Source organism: Microcaecilia unicolor, chromosome 10, assembly GCF_901765095.1.
Source record: "Microcaecilia unicolor chromosome 10, aMicUni1.1, whole genome shotgun sequence".
Taxonomy (NCBI): domain Eukaryota; kingdom Metazoa; phylum Chordata; class Amphibia; order Gymnophiona; family Siphonopidae; genus Microcaecilia; species Microcaecilia unicolor.
Window position 1 is genome coordinate 176,191,965 of NC_044040.1, and position 18,585 is coordinate 176,210,549.

An 18,585-nucleotide genomic window follows, 5' to 3' on the forward strand; every position below is an offset into this window, starting at 1 on the left:
AGCTAGCACTCGGGGCCCCACAGAGAAGCAGCGAATCCCTGAACTACGGTTCCCAGAAGCCCTTGCAAGCAGGAGAGAGGAGGGTAGCCCCAAAAGGGTGGACCGGATTTCCAACCCCAGCAGGGGGAGCAGTGGCTCAGTGCTAGGGGAGCCAGTTACTCCCTTCCCCACTAGAGGGAGAAGGGGAGATGAAGCTCAGCCCCTTAGCTGCATCCCGGGTATATAATTCCCTCCAGCTGTGAGAGGGGGAGAGATTTCCGGGTGCCTCCCAGCCACCAGAGGAAACTGATTGAGAGAGAAGCTGCCATGGAGTGGGAGAATGTAAATGTAGCTCTGTCCAGCATATGAAGGCAGTATGAGAGGCCACAGGGGTGTGGTGCTGTGAGGTAGGAGGAATGCGGCCAGCCCTGTTTGGTACAGGGTCCTCCTGGGTGCTGTGAAGAGGACAGGCCATGAAGTAGTGGTTTCCTTTGAAGAGACTGTTTGTGAAAGGGTTGAATTGTTGGGATGTATAGAACAGCAGGCTGAACTTTGACTGAGCCCTTCTCAGGGAGAGGGGAGGTAGTGCAAAGGAAGTGGGCCTGAACTGTTAAGGAACTGAATGTTGGCTGGAATTGTGAACCCGGCCTGAACCCTGTTTGTGAACTGCATTTCAATTTTGAGAGTGGAACTGAATTGAGAATAAAGCACTTTGGTCTTAAGTCCGTATGGCAATCTGGTTCTTTGCTGGAAACCTGTGAGCCTAACAAGGCTGCCGGCCCCAACTCAGAGTGGAGGAGGCAGACCCCTTTACAAGGTACTGAATAAATAAGATTTTCTTCGCTAGTTGAGATAATTAATAGTTTGCTATCATAATATAGATACATGCTTCCGTAGGGCTCCTTTTACTAAACGGGCTTACTGCTCGCTATACAGGAAGTACCTCTGGGCTACCGCAGCACCTCGGCGGTACTTCTCACCCCTAGCGCGCCGTTATTCCAGTGCAACAAAATGTATTATTTTTTGTAGTGTCGGAGTGTACCCGGTGTACCGAGTGTACCCGGTGGTAATTGGGTACCCTCACGTGCTTCCCGGTTACTGCCGGGTTAACGTGGGAGCCCTTACCTTAAGGGCTGCCCCCCAAAATGGCCACGCGGCAAGTGCTTTACTTGCCGCATAGCCATTTCCTGCAGGAAGGTGAGACTTCCCTTTTACCAGCTGCAGTAAAAGGGGGCCTCGGCACGCATATAAAACATGCGCCCTTGCCAGTGACAGCTCCTTTTTGCCGCAGCTTGGTAAAAGGGGCCCTTAATTTTTCCCCTCACTGGTCAATCAATTTGAAGAAGGTCTTTGATATGCAAACACCATCATTGTGGTTGTTTATATTGTGAACCTTATAATGGGAAAGTTTAAAATTTACTATCAGCCCGGTTTACTAAGCCACACTGTAGGCGCGCAAACTTTTTTAGCAGGCGCTAAAATTAGCACATGCTAATGCTAGAGACATCCATAGGAATATAATGGCTGCTTCTATTGTTAGCGTGTGCTAAAAGGTTTGCGCACCTACAGCGTGGCTTAGTAAACAGGGCTCTATATATCTCGTGGATGGGTATATTCACATCTACAGTAGCTAGCATACAACTAGGCTCTACAAAATGTTTGTTCTAATTTAGTTTAATATATTGTTTATATGCCATTAATAATAAACTAGTTCGTACTTGATGAAAATCACAAAAAATATGTTTCCCTATACTGTCTCCCAGCTCAGCCCATCAGCTCTGTTACTGCCACCTACCATGGAGGGGGAGGGGAGCTGTGCATGTTTAGGCCTCCAGGCCCTCTGCCTTGTCCATTCATTTTTGATAAAACACCTCATGCATAAAGACCAGACGCGGCCATGCTTCAGCAAACACCTGTATCAGGGGAATGTCAGGATCTGCTGATGTTGACATTGACATTGCATATTTACTGTATTCCAGTATGCATAGATAAATATCATCTTATTCTCAGCGATTCTGACATTCCCCTGATGCAGGTGTCAGCTGAAATGTGGCCATGTTGGCTGTTTAGCAAGCATCAAAGAGGCTCTTCAAATCTGCACCAAAGAAAATATACTAACAAAAAGTATATCCCAAATTCATCAGGTCTTTATGTATGAGATGTTTTATCAATAATGAAGACTTCCACCATACTAGTATGTGATTCCACTCCTTGGACCTACTGTCCTATATTCTGCTCACCTTCAGTAGCATTTTCCTCCTCCCTTTTATTTACCTCTGCCTTGTCAGGCTGTGATGTCCATGTAAAGGAACATTTCTGCATACTGGCAGTCCAGTAGTACGGCTGCAGTCAAAGCTAGTTCCAAAGCTGCACTTCCCCTGCACATCTGATGTCCCTTTGACCCACCTTGATCCTGTTCCTTTCCACAATGAAATCTATCATCCTCCTGACCCCTCCTCCAACCCACTTCCTCTGAATGCAAAAGTCATGCCCCTGGTGATAAGCTCCTCCCCTATAGCCTGACCATCCCCCTTCCTCACTGACCCCCCCAGGTAATTCTAGTGGGCCTGGGTGGGAGCAGCCCCCCTCTGCTCTTGCATGTAAACTTAGGCATGTACAAGCTCCTACATGTGTGTGGCTTGTACATGCATAAGTTTACATGCTGCTTGAAGAGACAATCCTGGGGGAATGGTGCTGGGAAGGAATTTGCATTGACATGCTTACTTTTGGATTTCTGGAAGTATGCTAGATTTTTTTTCTTGCCATTACTGCACACTAAACCACGTGTTAATAGCTTTTTTTTAGCTAAGAGGCATAGCTTGGTATCAGGGGCGTAGCCAGACTTCGGCGGGAGGGGGGGTCCAGAGCCCGAGGTGAGGGGGCACATTTTAGCCCCCCCCTCGCCGCCGCCGACTCCCCGCCATTGCCGACCGCCGCCACCACCACCACCACCACCAACTTTGACCCCCTCCCTGACGACGACCCTCTCGACCCCCCTCCCGCCGCCAACCATCCCCCGTCACCGCCGTTGCCTACCTTTGCTGGCGGGGGACCCTAACCCCCGCCAGCTGAGGTCCTCTTCTTCCGGTGCAAGGCTTCGTTCTGTTTCTGAGTCTGACGTCCTGCACATTGTACATGCAGGATGTCAGACTCAGAAACAGAACGAAGCCTTGCGCCGGAAGAAGAGGACCTCAGCTGGCGGGGGTTGGGGTCCCCTGCCAGCAAATGTAGGCGATGGCAATGGTGGGTTGGCAGTGGGGGGGGGGGGGGGGTCGAGAGGGTCATTGGCAGGGGGGTCCAGGGCCAAATCTACGGGGGCCCAGGCCCCCATGCCCCCACATAGCTACGCCACTGCTTGGCATGGCATGAGCAGAAAGTGGGCATGGAGAGGTTTCAGCAGCTAACACGTTGCACTTAGGAGTCCTTTTGCTATGTTGCAGGAAAAAGGGCCCTGCAGTAAAGGCGGAGGCCATTTTTTCCATGGGCCAGGACCCATTTTACCGCAGCAGGTAAAAGCCCCCCTCCTAAAATGGTTATGCAGTAAGAGTACTCTTACCACGTGGATATGCAGTGGGGAGCACTAACCGCCACCCATTGAGGTAATAGTAAGGGATCCTGTGGTAACCTGGCAGTAACCAGCAGAATGCGGCAATGCCAGATTACCACCGGGTTAGCCCTATGCTGGTTTGGGGATAGAAAAAAACAATTTTTTCCAGTGTGCCAGAAATGGCGCGCGCTTGAGCCAGAACTACCTTTGGCGGCCATGTTGGGCCAGCGGTAGTTCAGATTTAGCATGCGGCAAGCCCTCGTTGGTTTACCGATGCTTTGTTAAAGCACTGAGTAATGCACAGGTTCACACACTTACCACCACCTAAGTATGGCTGTGGAGGAGTGGCCTAGTGGTTAGGGTGGTGGACTTTGGTCCTGAGGAACTGAGTTTGATTCTCACTTCAGGCACAGGCAGCTCCTTGTGACTCTGGGTAAGTTACTTAACCCTTCCATTGCCCCATGTAAGCTGCATTGAGCCTGCCATGGTGTGGGGTACAAATGTAACAAATAAATATAAAAGTTGCCAAAATTACAAATGCAAATTACAGACGTCCCCAATATGCACGTGCAATTTAATAGATTAACAAGCAATAATTGGCTTTTTAACAAACTATTATTGGCAATAATAAGATTTAATTAGAAATGGGAAGGTCAGGGGCATTCAGGGCAGATCGGTGGCAGGTTTTTTACTTACACCCTAATTATAGAATATGGGTGCTCCACGCATATATATATAGGTGCAGACATTTGTATAGGGCTTTTTTTGTGGGGTACTTGGGGGTACTGAGTACTGGCACCTTTTCCATTGTCTGTTAAAATTGACCCATGGACCCCAAGTTTTAATGAAGGAGCTTAGGCTCTACACAACAATTCTGCCTTGTCATAGATTCTCTGACTGATTGCAGGGAGCCTGGCTATTGTGGAGTGGGTCTCTCAGTGATCACTCCATCCCTGAAGGGTGGCCTGGCATTTGAGTACCGGCACCTTTTTTGCTAGAAAAAATGCACTGTATTTGCACCACATTTTCATTGGTACAAATGGTGGAGTCAAAATTTATGCATAACCTCTTTGCTTAAGCGTTATTCTATAATCTGTGCTGAACTTTAGGTGTGGCTTACAGAATACCCCTTAAGCGTTTTTTTTTTGTTGGCGCCTTTTATAGAATTCACCCCTAAATGCTTTTGCATTAATTACTATTTCAGTACTGCACACTAAAGTGCCCTCTTACTAAGCCTCATAAGGCTCTACGTGTGACCAACGTGCGCCAAAATGGAGTTACTGCTCGTCTACCGCATGGCTCTTGCGGTAATTTCAATTTTGGTGCATGGCCGATATGCGTGGCCGAAAAATGTTATTCTCGGATGTGCGTATTGGATGAGTGCCAAGTGGCATTTGGTGTGTGTAGGCCATTACCACCTGGTTACCACGTGAGACTTTACCACTAGGTCAATGGCTGGTCTCAGATCCAACATGGACGTGCGGCAATTTTGATTTTGCTGCACGTCCATTTTCGGCAAAATTTTAAAAAGGGCTTTTTTACAGAAAAAAATGAAAAATGAATCAATGCACTTTCAAAACCCACGCCTACACTACCGTAAGCAATTTTTCAGCACACCTTAGTAAAGGACCCCTAAGAGAACTTTTAATGTGAGACCTGTAAAATGAAAGGACATACAACAGAAAGGGTCAACGTACATAGTACAAAACAGTCCCCCAAAAAAAGCACAAAGGGCTCTCACGAATGGAACAAATATTCTTTTATCGATGACCTCTGAAGTAAGTTTCCTAAGTAGGTAACTTACATCAGAGGAGGGCGGGCACAGAAGAAGGAGAGAGACGCGGTAGAGGCAGAAGCGATCGACGATCCGTGTTCATCCCGTGCAGCGCTTCATACACGGTGAGAGGCGCTGCAGGCTGGGTAAAGCGGAGGGGGAGTCCGTTGGAGGGGGGAACGGCGGCGACGAACTCAGGGGGCGGGCAAAGGGGCGGAGGATGGTGGGAGGGGGAGCAGTGTTGGAAAAGAAGATCGAGACAGGAAGGGAGGGGGGCCCGGCGCTGCAAAATTTAGATTTTTTATTTTCAGTTTTTAATTTAGTAAAGGGCGGAGCAGGGAACAGCGGCAATCTTGGAGGGGGGGGCAAGGCTGTCCATACAGGACGCTTCTGACGAGCGCCTTGCCCCTCCGATTCCTTTTTTTGAGGTATGTTTACTTTTGTAGTGATGCAGGGGGAAGCGGGGAACCAGTGTTTGTGGGTTTTTTTAATTGCTGTTGTTTGATGTTTGTGGCATGCGCAGAGCAGCAGCATAGACGCTTGGCTGCTATGCGCATGATTTAGGTGCCGATTTCCGACGGGATTACGAATTCCCTTTTGATAATTGTACTTTTTCAATACCGCACCGAAAACGTGCGACTTGTTTTTTTGGTGCAGCTTCGTTTTTTCAAATCATTAGGGAGTTTAACGTTTTGAATTTTTACGTTTGGTTGATGCATCTAGCCTGAATGTCTTGTTTTTCATTTCTGTGGTTGTGTTTTCTAGACCCTAGGTCTCTTTATTCTCTATCCTATCCTATCAATTCTTTGAGTTCTTTTTAACTTTCCATTGTTACTGAGTTTATAAACACTTTTACATGCTGTCATGAAAGGTGGTATAGTAAATCTAAATAAATAGAAAGATATCAGACCATTTATTATTTAAATGGCCTGATACTTAAAAAAAATACACAGCTAAGGCATAAGCTAAATCTGAATCCCCTTATGCAATTGTATTTTTGTTTTACATCAGTGGGTAATGTCTAGTTATTCAACAATACTTTAAATGATAAAAGTAGCTATTTTTTCTATCATGAAACATTCATATGTTTGCTAATCCGAAGGCTCTCTGGGATTACAGCTCACTGAATATAGTTCATAAATATTCTTGTCCAATACATGCTGATAACTCTTACTGTGCGCAAAATGACTCCATCATCCCACTGCTAAATGAAAAGTCAAGCTTATTCTGCAGCTAGTAATTCTTCCAATTATTCTATCACAATGAAGGAAAAAAAGTCTCAGTTTATTGGTACCACTGTAGACTATTCAATTTAGCAGGTCATTTATATGAACTTGTACATGAAACTGAAGAGCTAAATGTAATACAACTTTAGAAAATATAATGTCAACTGTTTGCTGATATTATTTGAACTAGGAAGAAAAGATGTATAAGACTGGAAAATGTAAGAAATGCATTTACCAATATTCTGCTCACTCCATTGATGATCACTGACACTTTATTTTCATTCTGCAGACTCACCATTTATCCATAGGATCCCTATCAACAATTCTGCTGTCTAGTCTGACTAACCTGCCCCCTTAAGTTTTCCCCAATTTTGATTCATCACTTTCTACTGATTTATTCCCACAAACATGCTGTTCTACTTGCTAGTCTGAAGAGACCTTCATTAGATACCCAAGGTGCTAAATTCACCTCACTGCTATTTTCTATTTCTCTGGCCTTGGTTTTCTCATTTCAAATTTCATGTGTGTTGAGCTTTATTTTGCTGAAAACACTTAGCTCTTCTTCTTCTCTCCATCCCACACCCTGTTTTTCAGTAATTGTTCAGATGCAGAGTTTCTTTCCTTAGCTGCCTCTACGGCTCTACCACAGAGGTCCTTCATGGTTCTCTCTGTCTCTGACATTTTCTGACTTGGTATCTTCCCCCTCCCCCCTAGGTCATGTTTGATATCTCTCTCTCTCTGTCTCTCTCTCTCTGTCTCTCTCTCTTTTTTTTTCTTCAGTTTATTTACTTATTCATATTTATAACCTAACATAATCTGAGTAATTTACAAAATAATCAGGAACCTTCAATGCATACATTAAATCCATAATAAACCAACAACAAAAGTTAAAAACGTTTTCTTTCCCCAATACTGGGGAGCCCAAAAGTGTCATTGAAACCAGTCAACCCATGACATTTTGGATTAGTGGCAGAAAGTGAAGAATTTTCTTTGGCAATCCCAAAATAGAGAATTGCAATCAGTTTTTGAAAATACTAGAGCTTGTAGAACCCTTGTAATTTGACAGGAGGTAAGAAATGGATTAATATGACAACTAAGAAACCTTACAAACATAAAAAGAGGATTAATCCACTAAGGGGCCCTTTTACTAATCCGCATAGAGGGGCATAATCGAACAGCGCCGGCGAAATCGATGGCTGACCATCTTCGGGGCTGGCGCTATAAGCGGGCGGAGACATGTGTATTTTCAAAATACGCTTGGCGCCGGCCAAATTGGCCGCCGGTTTAAAATAGGATCGCCGGGTTTAGATGAGATGGCTGGCTCCGTTTTCCAGCCATAATGGAAACCGGACCCGGCCATCTCAAACCCGGTGAAATGCAAGGCATTTGGGCATGGGAGGAGCCAGCATTTGTAGTGTACTGGCCCCCCTCACATGCCAGGACACCAACCGGGCACCCTAGGGGGCACTTCTAAAAAATTACACAATTAGCTTCCAGGTGCATAGCACCCTTCCCTTGGGTGCTGAGCCCCCCAAATCTGCCCCAAAACCCACTGGCCACAACTCTACAGCATTACCATAGCCCTAAGGGGTGAAGGGGTGCACCTACATGTGGGTACAGTGGGTTTTAGGGGTTTTGGAGGGCTCCCATTTACCACCACAAGTGTAACAGGTAGGGGGGATGGGCCTGGGCCTGGGTCCACCTGCCTGAAGTGCACTTCACCTACTACAAACTGCTCCAGGGACCTGCATACTGCTGTCAGGGAGTATGACATTTGAGGCTGGCAAAAAATGTTTTAAATTTTTTTTGTGTGTGTGTGGGAGGGGGTTGGTGACCACTAGGGGAATAATGGGAGGTGATCCCCTCATCCCTCCAGTGGTCATCTGGTTAGTTGGAGCTCTTTTTGGGGACTTGGTCCTAAAAATAAATGGACCAAGTCAGCCAGCGAAATGCTCGTTTGAGCCGGCCTTTTTTTTCCATTATAGGAGAAGCCAGCCATCTCATAACCATGCCCTGCCCCGCCCCCTTCCCACCTTTGCTACCCTACCAACACGCCCCCTTGAAGGTTGGCTGGCGCCACAACGAAAAGCAATTGGGGCCGGCCAAAATCGGCTTTCGATAATACCGATTTGGCCGGGATCAAGAGATCGCCGGTGATCTCCCGATTTGTGTCGGAAGATCGCCGGCGATCCCTTTCGAAAATAAGCCTGATAGGCGCCTACGCATGCCCAACACACACCAAATTGGAGTTAGCACATGGCCCTTGCGGTAATTTCAATTTTGTTGTGTGTCCGCTATGTACATCTGAAAAATATTTTTTATTTTCTGCTGCACAGCAGCTACGCACATCAAGTGGCATTTGACGTGCATAGACCATTATCGCCCGGTTACCGCGTGAGACCTTACTGCTAGGTCAATGGCTTGCGGTAAGGTCTCAGACCCAAAATGGATTCACGCCAATTTTCATTTTGCCGCATGTCCGTTTTCAGCCAAAAAAGGCATTTTTTTGTAGGTGCGCTAAAAAATAATTCTGCGTGTGCCCAAAACACACGTCTACACTACCGCAGGCCATTTTTCAGTGCACCTTAGTACATAAGCACCGCCATCCTGGGAAAAGACCAAGGGTTCATCAAGCCCAGCATCCTGTCTCTGACAGCGGCCAATTCAGGCTTCAAGAACCAGCAACCCCCCCCCCCCCCCCCCAAAAAAAAAAAAAAAAATTAATAATGTTCAATGGACTTTTCCCTCAGGAATCTGTCCAAACCCCCTTTAAATTCCGTAAGGCCAGCTGCTGTCACTACATTATCCGGCAACGAATTCCAGAGTCTAACTACATGCTGAGTAAAGAAAAACTTTCTCCTATTTGTTTTAAATCTACCATATTCTAGCTTCATCTTGTGTCCCCTGGTTTTGTTGTTGTTTGAAAGTGTAAACAAACGCTTCACATCTGTCTGCTCTACTCCGCGCATTATCTTGTAGACTTCTATGATATCACCCCTCAGCCGCCTTTTCTCCAAGCTGAAGAGCCCTAACCTTCTCAGCCTTTCCTCATAGGGAAGTCGTTCCATTCCCTTTATCATTTTTGTCGCCCTTCTCTGCACCTTTTCTAATTCCTTTATATCTTTTTTGAGATGCGGCGACCAGAATTGGACACAATACTCGAGGTGCGGTCGCACCATGGAGCGATACAACGGCATTATAACATCCTCGTGTTTGTTTTCCATCCCCTTCCTAATAATACTCAACATTCTGTGCGCTTTCTTAGCCACCGCAGCACACTGAGCAGAAGTTTTTAACATCTTATCCACGATGACTCCCAGATCCCTTTCTAGGTCCGTAACTCCTAACGTGGAACCTTGCATGACATAGCTGTAATTTGGGTTCCTCTTACCCACATGCATCACTTTGCACTTGTCAACATTGAACTTCATCTGCCACTTGCACGCCCAATCCCCCAGTCTCGTGAGTTCCTTCTGTAATCTTTCACACTCCTCCTGCGACTTGACGACCCTGAATAATTTTGTGTTGTCTGCGAATTTAATTACCTCACTAGTTACTCCCATCTCTAGGTCATTTATAAATATGTTAAAAAGCAGTGGTCCCAACACAGACCCCTGTGGGACCCCACTAACTATTCTTCTCCACTGAGAATACTGACCATTCAACCCTACTCTTTGCTTCCTATCTTTCCTAGTAAAAGGACCCCTAAGTATCAGAGTGCAAATCTAAAGCAATTCTGGATTTCTTATACACCATATAAATATTAATTTACTTATAATAAGAGAGGAAACAATGTCCTCAGAAGTCTGTGGTTCGCAACAAGCATACAGCACCCTGCAGACAGTCTTCAATCATTGGACAAAAAGACCCTCTTCCTCCCTACCTAACTTGTTTATATATTTATTATTCAAGTTCACAGGAGCAAAAAAACTTAAAACAAAAATCTTAGTGAACAGTGGTCATGAGGGTATTGGGGGACTCACTGGTTGTAGATATGAAGACATGCAGTTTGAAGACAGTGTGAGATAAGTGGATTGGAATCCTTCACCTGTTTGGGATTAAAGTGACTGTGATTTGATTTTTCTAACATGTGGTTTTTACTCTGGTAATTGAATAGATCGATGTACACTGTAGTAAGTGGAGTTTTTTTCTTACCTGTGATAGTGTGCTCAGCTCATCACCTTAAACCTTTGGTGGCTTGAGTGGTAATGCTGAGGTCTTTTTTTCTCCACTTTTTGGGTATGTGCAGGCCAAATGGTCCCCTTTTCAGAGTTAATCCACGTGTTGACTATTTAGTGTTTTGGTGCAGATTTTCTTGTTATATATTTATTATTCTCAAATTTATTTTTTTCTATTAACTCAAAGCACGCTTATCTTAAACACAAGGAGCTGCAATGGGAATTGAACCCAGTTCCCCAGGTTCTCAGGCCACAGCACTAACAATTAAGCTGCTCCTCCTCTAACTATTAGGCTACTCCTAATGCATTCATGCTATCCCAAGATGTACATGCAACTGAACTGGCTAATAAGCCAATTAGTGCCAGTAATTAGGTGCTAACAATCAATTATTGGTGTTAATTGGCAAAATTTTGGATTTGTACGCATCTTGCTAAGTGCTATTCTATAAAGATTATTATTATCTGCACGCAACTCAAAAGGGGGTGTGGAGTTGAGTCAGGGACATTCACTAAAGATGTTTGCAGTATTATTGAATACCGGGGATCTGCGCTTCACTCACGCACCAGGATTTACACCAGGTTTTAGTTGGAAATCGACTCTACGCACTATTCTATAAATGGCATGCAACTCAAGTGCGATTTATAGAATAGTGCTTTGCGTGGATTTTTTTTTGGCACCTTTTTTTTGAGTCTCATTTACTGAATCTAGTCCATAAAGAAAATCCCTACCATGATGACAAATCCACTTCTACTCTAGTTGAAATCACTTTCCTGCATCTTTTTTTACTTCATGTGCAAATTTTCCTTGTTAGTTACCAATTAGTAGCATATTCTATAACAATGCTTGTAACTTAATTAGTTAACTTGCTAATCAGCACTGTTATTTGGATGTTAACAAACAATTATCAGCACTAATTGGCATTAATTGAGATTTACATACATAATCCGCTAAATGTATTCTATAACATGTGTCAGCAGGCCACCACCTTCAGGCCTTCCTGTAGGTATGAACTCGACTGACCCTGGAAGGGCCCTTCCCTGGACACAGACTTCCCAGAAGCAGACTCCAGAAATATGCTTAAAACCGTTTTATTCCATCAGCAAGGCCAAGACATTTCCTCTTCCAGACACAGTCCTTGGTTACAGCACATATCACCCCTTGTTCCTCCCCCCCCCCCCCCCCCCCCCCCCCCCCCTGCCGGCCAGTTTCTGGATACAGTTTAAATCATTCACTGCTTCCCCAGCATGGCCTGATTCCTGGACACAGTTTTAAATCACTCACTGTTTCACCAGCATGGCAGTGCTCTGAACACAGTTCAAGTCACTCACTGTTTCCCCAGCATGGCACCACTTCTGGACAGAGTTTAAATTACTCACTGCTTCCTAGCATGGCATGACATCTGGACACAGTTTAAATCACTCACTTCTTCCCCAGCATGGTATGACCTGAACACAGTTCAAATCACTCACTGCTTCCCCAGCATGGCTTGACTTCTGGACACAGTTTAAATCACTTACTGCCTCCCCAGCATGGCATGACTTCTGTACATAGTTCAAATCACTCACTGCTTTCCCAGCATGGCCAGGTTCCTGGACACAGTTCAAGTCACTACCTGTTTCTCCAGCTGGGTCTGACTTCTGGCCACAGCTGAAATCATTCACTACTTTACAGCATGGCACCTCTCTCCCCCTTGAGCGGAACAGCTGCTTAACGTTTCCTCCAAGCTTTCCCCAGCCATGAAGAAGGTTTGTTATGAAGCCTTTCCACTTCTTTCCTTGTACCTGAGCAAGAGCAGCAATCTCTATGGGCTCACTTCTCCAGTCATCTTGGGCTTGGATCTCCTCTCTGACCTTTTTCTCCACCTCCCATTCCATGGGCTCCTCTTCCTTTATGGTCCACAGCTGGTCCTCTCCCTCCTGATTATTCCTCCTCAGCCAATCCCCCTCCTCTCCCTCGGGATCCTGGGACTTGTAGTTCACTTGCTGCTCCCTTTGCTTGCCCCCAGGGCTTTGCAGGGGTTCTTGGGAACTGTAGTCCTCCTCCCTTCTCTGGCTCTTGGGAAACGTATGCCTCCGTGGGGGCTTGGCTTCCCAGCCCCTAGGATCCTGGGACTTTTGGTTGGAATCCCAGGTATGAAATCTACCCATCTTGCTCCTCGCCCAGATCCCTTCTTCCCTGACCCTCAGGGGTTCCTCACATATGGCATGCCAAAATTGTAAGTCACATAGTTGAAAAGGGGGCGTGGCCATGGGTGAGGTATGGGTGTTTCTAAAATTTTTTATTTGTACCCCGCGCTTTCCCACTCATGGCAGGCTCAATGTGCATTATTATAAAATACACTTGCTCTCTCCTGGATTCTATATAGCATGCCTAGAGATCTGTGGCAAAATCCAGGCAGATTCTATAACAGCGTGCGTAATTTAATTGGCTTAACAAGCTAATTAGCATTGATAACAGCACTTAACAAGCAATAATGAGCACTACTTGGCAATAATTAGAATTTGCGCGCACAACTCGCTAAGCGCATTCTATAATGCACTGCATCTAACTTCTAAGGCTTGCAGACAAAAAGGGGCATGGTTGGGGTGTGGAAATGAGTGTTTCATGGGCGTTCCCAAATTTACGAGCGTAGTTATAGAATATGGTCCAGTGTGCCTAAATCTACGCACCGGGATGTATACCATGTGTTCATTGGTGTAAATGGACATGTGTAGTTTTAGGCACTGGAATATCGTCTAAGCGTATTCTATATACTGCGCCTAAATCTAAGTGCTGCTTATAGAATACACTTAGGCGGGAATGTTTTCTGCGTGGATTGTTTGGGTACCATATATAGAATCCCCCCCCCCCCCCCCCGTGCCTAATTTAGCCATCAGGATTTATGCCAAGTAAAATGTGGCCTAAATAAATGTGGAGCGAGGAGATAGAGAAATCTTATTATCGCCGGATGACCTGGAAGGGGTGCCAGTAGCTCAATTCTTGCTGCGTCAAGCCGTTCTGAGTCCAGTTGATCATTTAAGCAATAAATGAGGTGCAGATGAAACAAGATAGCGGCGGGTTTATCTTGCCTGAAATTAATTTCAGAGTCAACCATTGGACACTGCGAGCGAAGCCAGCATTTATTTGCTTTATATGAACTATGCATGATCTATAATAAGGACTGGAATTTTTTCATTAGTGATACAGATTTGTACTTTAGTTTTCAGTTAAGTATATATTTGTATTAAGTGTATGATTGAATGGTGATATGAATGGCGAAATGAATGGCATGATTGAGAGAGTTCTGGGCTTTTCAGGGTAACCAGTGATGTATGGGTAGTTGGGATTATATGTAATAACTTCAAATATTTTTTTAAAATCTAATTGGGAGTACAGTTGTATGTGTTTATAGTGATGGTACTCTAGTTGTAATTGTATATTCCCTATTTTCTGTTATTGCTAAATAAATGTGACCAAATTTGGTCATGTGGAGAAGCACTTGGCGTATTCGTATGCTGCACAGAAATTTAAGCCTATTCTTTAAATTGTAGGCGTATTTTAGAGAATACAGCTAGGCGTATTTTTTTACTGCGTGGATGTTTCAGGTGCTATATATAGAAACTAGCAGTAAGCACTAATGCGTGATTACCACAGCGTAAAATGGCATACCACGGGGTACACTGAGCATTGCACAGCTATTTTTGAATGTGTGCAGACTAAAATATTTAAAATATTTTTTCATGGGAGAGGACATGTCTTGGGGTGGAGAGTGGGTTCATCTATGCATGATGGTTAGCGTGTCGATTTACCACGTGAGCTCCTACTGCCTACAAAATAGGCACCGTTGGTGGCTCATACACTAATGGGAAAATTAGCACATGACTATTAATGGGAAAATAGGAAATTTGTCCATTTTATCCCTGTGGTAAAAATGGCCTTAGCATTCAGGAAAGACCCACACAAGGGCACGCTAATACTGCTTTTTACCACAGTTTAGTAAAAGGGCCCTAAAACATTGAAGGCCCCTTTACCAAGCTGCAGCAAAAGGGGACCTGCTCTGGCAACGGCATGTGTTTTTCATGCACGCTGAGGCCCCCTTTTACCGCAGCTGGTAAAAGGGTAGTCTTTCTTTCCTGCAGGAAATGGCCATGAGGCAAGTAAAGCACTTGCCTCGTGGCCATTTTGGGGGAAGCCCTTAATGCCACCCATTGAGGTGGCAGTAAGGGCTCCTGCTCTAACCTGGCAGTAAGCGGGCAGCGTGTGGCACTGTCTCATTACCGCCAGGTGCACCATGACTACCAAAAATATATGGAACGCCGGATATGACGGCGTGCTGGGGGTGGGAAGTACTGCTGGGCTGCTGCGGTAGCCCGGTAGTACTTCCTGTTTAGCGAGCAGTAAGCCTGCATTGGGCTTACCGCCGCTTTATAAAAGGGTAACTGAAATAGCGTAGGGTGTAGGAAGAGCTGGATCTTTTTAAAGGTTGGTGATTTGAACATAAAAGAGTGTTTTTACATTCATTCTGCTGGAAGAAACGTTTTTACATTCACTTTGCTGGAAGTTCTTTGGCCCTCCCCTACTCTGGCTCCTGGTAGGCAGGGGGTGGAACATATAGACAGGTGGTATAGAATTACAGGAGTTAGACAGAAGATAAGGGTGACTAAAGGAAAAATTACAGAAATCAGAAAAGGTGCGTGAAAATGATCTCAGCTAGATATTATATGTATCTTAAATATCTAATTTATATTGGCAAATCAATAAAAGGCATTCTCACTATTTGCACATTCACAATTTGTTGTTTTGCGCATTCATGGAGATGTATATGTAATGAACAAATTGTCGCACTGTGTTTCTGACTGTTTGTGGACATGAGCATTTTAAAACAAGTTCTTTCTTTCGCTTTCACTTGCTTTATTGGTGTTTATATATCAGTCAACCTCTTCAAAGCTAATCAAGAGCTTCTGATTGCTTCAAATGTGTGACCAGAACTGAAAGCTGGTGAAGTGGTCAGCATTGAAAATGTCACGAGGTGCAAACTCGTTCAAAATGGTAGGAAGAACTGAAACAACCCAATTTTCAGCACCAAAGTCATCAGCGTCTTGTTTTTCACCATGCTGTTTCTTCAATTTTATGTTGTTCCTCTCCTTCCATCTTTCCAACCATCCAACAGTGGCTTTGAATTCAGTTAGTCTTTCAGCTAGCTGATTAGCTTTTTCCATAAGCAGTGGACCACTGACAGGAAACTGTCTGCTCTTGACTTGAGAAAACCACCGAAGAAGAAGACCATCTTCTACATCCTCAGCTTTTCCTGCCCGTTTACGTTTTCGGTGTGGATTTGTATTGTTTTGCCAGTCTTCCAGAAGCTGGTCTTTCTGCTTCAAGATGCTTGAAATTTGACTGGGATTGACACCATATTCTTTAGCAATAGATGCTTTTTTTTCCTAATTTTTAAAGAACTTCTATTCGTTCAGCCAGTGTTAAAGTCTTACAGTTGCGCGACAACGACGACTCCAGTGTACACTCTAACAACATTTTTTCGCTTATTCTGCCTGTGGCAGTTAACCAATGAGATTTCAAATGTACCGCCCCTTTGTCACGCGCCAATCGGCTTCCATATTCCGTGCACGCGCTTATGCGGAGTCATTCCTGCAGAGGAGCGATCTTAAACCATGCATATAAGCGAATCTTGCACTTATCAGTGGTGTGCTAAACCGAAGTTTGTCTCCATAGAAATTGATGGTGCCAAAAACGGGATCGAAGTACGGCATGCAGTTAAACAGAGAAAGCGCTTATCCGACGTGCACTTAAATGGAGTGCACTGTACTGATATTCAATGCCTCTCATATCCAGATAGTGATGCTGAATATCCAGATGTTATTTTGGCCAGTGCAGCTGGCATAAAAAAAAAAACACTGACTGTGATAGCTCAATATTAACTTATATATTAAAAAAGAAAAACAATCCATTGCATATTTTGTAAATCTACACTGGGGTTAGAGGAGATTCCTCATTTCTGGAATCCACAGCCGGATTTGCACAGCTTTAACTGTAACCCGTTTTGTCAGTGATTTCTGTAAGAATTTGGTGTGAAAACCACAAAATGTGCTATAGACAAAGGTTTTTTTGTAAAGAGCAGAATCCAGTAAATAGCCCACTTATGGATTTCACAAAGCACAATAGTCTGAGAAGTGTTTAAGGCCTGATAGATATACAATGACATAATAGAAATGTAGATTAACCTCTGCAGAAATGCCATAAACACAACTTTGACCTTTAGTTCTCTGTTTTTCTGTTTTATCATGAAGTTTATTTGCTAGTTGAAATGTGGTGACTTACTGAGCTGTTTAATTTTTCCCTAACAGTAACATTTACATACAAAATGAGAATGTGTCTTTCCCATGTGCTTCAGATGTCAGTAGCTGTGCACCTACTGAATTGCACAAATAAATCAATTTTCCCGTATCTTATTGTTCATGTAATGGTTTTTGCATTTTCTTGATGGCAATATTTAATTAAATTTTTTTCTTAAATTAATGATTTCCTTTTTGCATATCAACAGTTTTTTTTTTTTCAAAACTTTTTTTTTACTATTATTACATTACTTTTGGTGCAATAAATCACCAGCCTATCTAAGTTTTGCATTTTCTCTCAATATACAGCTTTCCCATTTTGTGACATTCACTTTGGGCCTCTATAATTAAAGTAGTGATGTATTTAGCTGTCATCCACCTATATTGTTTGTTCCATAACCCATGCCCAAACTGCTGCCACCTACCTCTCCACACCTGCAATTACATTCCATCCAGATCTCGGAGTGTTTTCTCTGACTGTGAGTGCCATACTTAACCTCCAGTTTCTGCCTACCACCCACCCTCAATTTTTCTCTTTCTCTCCCCCCTCCTCCATCATATCCCTTTAGTGTTCTCTCATACCCTTCCTACCTCAAATCATGGCTCATGATGGTAGCAGGTGCTAGACCTTTGATTTTGTAATAATTGAAAGCAGGCGGCTATTTGGCCCACAAGCTGCCAGGGAGACAGGAACAGTTTCAGAGGGAAATGTCTTTGGCCCCCTGGGTTGATGAGAAGCTAGAAAAAAAAACCATAGAAGATGAATCTCCTTTACCCTGCTGGAAACCAGAAAGACTGCAGCAGGCAGTTGTCTTCACTGAAAACCAGCAAAATCCAGAATGTCTTGTCCTCTTGAGCCTCCAAGCAACTATTTGCCAGTACCAGACATAGGTCTGAATTTTTGCACAAACCTATTAACCCCAAAAGTCTATATAGATGGATGCCCAACATTTTCCTTAGGAACAGATTCTGTATATGGTGCCTAAAAAATCTGTGCGGTAAAGATTTCTGCCTAAGTGTATTCTATAAGCGGTGCCTAGATTTAGGTGCAGTATTCTACATATTGCACCTAAATCTATGCACCTAAGCTTAGGTGGAAATCCTAGCACCTAAAACAATGCGTGTCCATTTAGGCTAATAAAAACATGGCCTAAATCCCTATGTTTAGATTTACGTGCACTGGGCCATATTCTATAACTGTGCACATACATTTTGCATGCAGGCAGCCCCCCCCTCCCCCCGTCGCTCGCTGGGGGGAGGGGGTGGGGGTTGACCAGCGGCCACTGGACCACCAGGGAGTCATTTTTCTGGGGGTTTGGGGGGGGCCTGGCTGGAGACCCACCGGATCTCCGGTCCTCCCTGAACCTGGGGGGATGGGATCGTCGGGGGGACCGGAGGCCCGCCGGACCTCCAGCCCCCTTTGCTCGGGGCAGGGGTAGTCAGGGCCTGGTGGTCCCATGGACCTCCAGCCCCTGTGTTTGACAGGCTTGGGCTTTTGACAGCCCAGACCTGTCAAGTGCGGGAGGATTGTGCTGAGCACATGCTCGGCAC